The following is a 4,048-nucleotide window of genomic DNA, read 5'->3' on the forward strand; positions in this document are numbered from 1 at the left end:
TACTTGCAATTATTTCTCTGTATATAATTGCAGCTTTCTGGGCTTTTGTTGTTGTTGTAATACATGGATTCTATTGTTCATTTTCCTACGCATTATTTTTACAACTAACGCTTGGATTTCTTTTCTCTGCCTGTTATTATATTCACTGCATCCCCAACCCCCCACCACACACACACACTGCCAGAAGCCATAGACAGTCTCTACCATCTCTCAGATTACAGAAGATTGGGAGAATTTTGCTGGATCTGCTACCACCAGAGTAGCTACCTAGAATTGATAACCTCACATCTTCTGCAGTAGTCCCAGAGTGACTTTCCTGACAGCCACATGTTTTTGAACTAGGCTTCTCCCATTTTTTTATTTTCTGAAATATTTTTACTTACATGAAAATTCCTTTCTCAAAAAAGTATATCCCAGGGTTGGAGACATGGCTTAGCAGCTAAGAATGTTTTTGTTCTTACAGAGGATACCAGTTAAATTCCCAGCATCCATATTGGGTGGCTCACAACTACCTATCTCTTCAGCTTCACGATATCCAATGGCAACCTCTGGCCCCTGTACTAGGCATCCATACACACTTAGGAGTTAACATGCGTATAAATACCACACAAATAAGAACAAAAGAAATCTTTAAAAATATTATATACTTACTACACAGTTTATATATGTATATATTTTTAATATAAATTGCATTATTGTTGAATGGTAATAATAATAAACTGACAAAATATCAATGATTAATACATCTAGATAAAAAGCTCAAGTGCAATATCATTGAAAGGACTCAAGCAAGCCACAGTGCGATGCCTGCACTGTGGTTTGGTCCTTTCTGCATGTTGGGCATTTCCCTTTTTCCTCCTTTGCCATAGTGTGTAACAACCAGAGATGGTTACCAAGACACAGGTGTCATATTGAAACATCCAGACATTAGAATTGTGAGCCTGTTAACTTCTTTTGTTTACAAAATACTCAGCTTTAAGCATTTTGTTATAGCAACAAAATAGGACCTAGTATAGATATTTTTTGTATATAGAAACATAAGAAAATCATTCACACATAAACTAAAGAAAGAATAATGCAAATAAAGCACAGAGGAGCAGAGAGAAGATGCATTTGGGCTGGCAGCTTCCTGTTGGGGGCTTTCTTTCTTTTTCCCATTAATTTATGTGTTTATGAGCTCTTTCCTTTCGCTGCTGTGTCGCAGCCACGAGTATGCTCAGGCTACAGAAGAGGCTTGCCTCTAACTGTACTCCGCTGTGGTAAAAGAGGACATGTGATCTGGTTGGTCCCCAATGAGATCAATGAAATCGCCAATGCCAACTCCTGCCAGCAGATCAGGACGCTGATCAAAGATGGGCTGATTATCCGGAAGCCTGTGACTATCCATTCCCGGGCTCGCTGCCGGAAAACCACCTTGGCCCAATGAAAGGGTAGGCATATGGGCATAGGGAAGAGGAAAGGTACTGCCAGTGCTCCGATGCCCAAGAAGGTAACCTGGATGAAAAGGATGAGGATCCTGCTCCGGCTTCTCAGGAGATACCAGGAATCTAAGAAAACTGGATGCCATATATACCAAAGCCTATACCTAAAGCTCAAAGAGAATCTATTAAAAAAAAAAAGCGGATTCTCTGTAGCATATCCACAAATTGAAGGCAGACAGGGCCTGCAAGAAGCTACTGGCTGACCAGGCTGAGGATCACGAGTCTAAGACCAAGGAAGCACAGAAGCGCAGAGAGGAGCGCCTCCAGGCCAAGAAGGAAGAGATCATCAAAACTCTGTCCAAGGAGGAAGAGACCCAGGAATAAAGCTTCCTTCGTGTCTGTACATAGTGGCCTGGCTGTGGTCTCACATGAATCAGTCATTAAAATAAAACAAGCCTTTATCTATCGCCCTCTTTAAAAAAACTTATGTATTTTATTCACTGTACATCCCAGCTGCAGTCCCCTTCCTTTCAGTCCTCCCCTTGAATAGCCCCCTCCCCTTCTCCTCTGAGAGTGAGCACCCGCTCTAGGTACCAACCCACCCTGGCGGCTTAGCTTTCTTGTTCCTGCCTATTCTGAGCTTCCTGTCCTCTGAAAGAGATTTGTTTAAGCAAGCTCAAGCATCAGGTTCTTTCAACTAAACAATGTTTTCCTGTGATAAAGCTTGTGGATAAAAGTTCATTTCCACATGCTGAGATACCAGATTAATAGGGATAAGAGTTTCAATATGACAACCATGATGTTAAGCCAGAGGAGACAGAACTCCATAGTGTGACTGGAAATCTCCTTCTGGAGAGAAGTGCACAGAGAGTTGTATAATGCAAGTCCAGGCCAACTAAATATTTTCAGTTGCAATGTAGTCTTTTAATTCTGGAGGATCTCTCTGTCACTTCAGACAGGGCTTCAGCCCCTACTAGAGGGTGATTTTGAAGGTGTTGAGAAAACATTTACTGCTGTACATCCTGCTTTTGGATTTTCTGATCCTTCAAATACAGGTTCTACCAAACTTACCCATGCTCAGAATCAAGGTTTTGGCTTTGCAACTATTTTGAGTCAGCAATGGGAACCAGTACTGAATGAGAGTACTGGTTTGGGAACTGGGCGTGGAGGTGATGTATTCATTACACAAGAGGAACAAATCATCAGTAGGTTACAGGTGTATGCCCATTAAAAATGGCAGAGATGGGTTTGTGACTTTAGTTTTCCACAAGAAAGAAATAGATACTAGAAGCCAAGAGCAGCAGTTGGTAGAATCATTGCATAAAGGTTTGGGAGGAAACCAGGCTTTAGTTGTAAATGTGCAGGGTACTAAGACATTGCCAGATGATCAGGCAGAAGTTGTCATTTATGTTGTTGAACAATCTCCAAATGGCACCTCATGCAGCATTCCAGATACAATGCAATGTGCCCATTTCGAACAAGCCATAGGAAAACTTCAAGGCAGCAGCTTGGTGTTAGCCTGTCTGCGATGAGAACAGAGCTGCCTCACACACACGGCAGGCCACTTTACAGAATCCTCCCACTCCAATGATCCTGTTATTCAGGAACAACTCAAGATGAATAATCCTAATCCTGAAAAATGAATTCCTGAGTCAGTGATCATCTCAAGGAACTCTATCAGAAGAATGAAGATTCAGGACCTGATGACAATTCAGCATAAACACCAAATGAGATCTCACACATGAAGATATTACTGAGTTACAAATGAATCAAACTACAACTGTTGCCACAATTACACAATGCAAGAAGAAATTTCAAGGACCTCCGTAACAGAGCCTTACAGGTCTGAATCCACCGAAGAATTTAAAGACTGGCTGAGCTATCCAGGCTGGAAAGCCCTTGCACATTCTGGTAGAATCAATTCAGTGTGAACTAAATGGTGCCCACTCGGTTTGATGGCTGACCAATTGAGAACAAATGTCTCAATCAGATGTAGAATCGCTTCAGAGCTGTCAAATTTGAAGAAAGATATTACTTAGATGTAGGCTGAGAGGAATCAAGCATAATTTAAAACAAGAGGACAGCCATAGGCACCTATTAGCACCATAAATAGATATCAACAACATACAATACCAATACCTGGTGGAACCTGAATCAAATGAAACCATTCATAGCAGGGATGGCATCTTTAATTGACAGTTTACAAATTTGTTTGGTAGGTTTGAGAAATGCATTCTTCACTTACATCAGGCTTTCTCTAAGATGACCACAGTGAGAAAACAAAGAAACACTCTGGATGGGAATTTTGAGTTTACTAAGATATTTCTTTTATTAAATCTGAAATAACCACTTCAGAGCTTTTCAAAGAAAACCATTCAAAGTTTCACTTTTAAAAGTTGTATTGACTTTAATAAAGAAGTATGAAGTTACTAAAAGTGTGGATAGTGTCACACATTTTTACAACAGCATTAAATGTAATCGATCTGGTAGAAGAACCATGATGCTATGTAGCTAAAATATTTCCCATTAAAACTACTTTTCCTAATAATTTAAATTATCTATCTATCTATCTATCTATCTATCTATCTATCTATCTATCTATCTATCATCTGTATCTCTGTATCTCT

The 4,048-nt window shown here is 40.1% G+C and overlaps 1 pseudogene; it reads left to right on the plus strand.

The window, feature by feature from the left end:
- The first annotated feature begins 1,212 nt into the window (after nucleotides 1-1,212).
- LOC116086427 lies at nucleotides 1,213-1,805 on the plus strand (annotated as a pseudogene).
- The last annotated feature ends 2,243 nt before the right edge of the window (nucleotides 1,806-4,048 follow it).

The sequence above is a fragment of the Mastomys coucha genome, unplaced genomic scaffold, assembly GCF_008632895.1.
Source record: "Mastomys coucha isolate ucsf_1 unplaced genomic scaffold, UCSF_Mcou_1 pScaffold12, whole genome shotgun sequence".
NCBI lineage: Eukaryota > Metazoa > Chordata > Mammalia > Rodentia > Muridae > Mastomys > Mastomys coucha.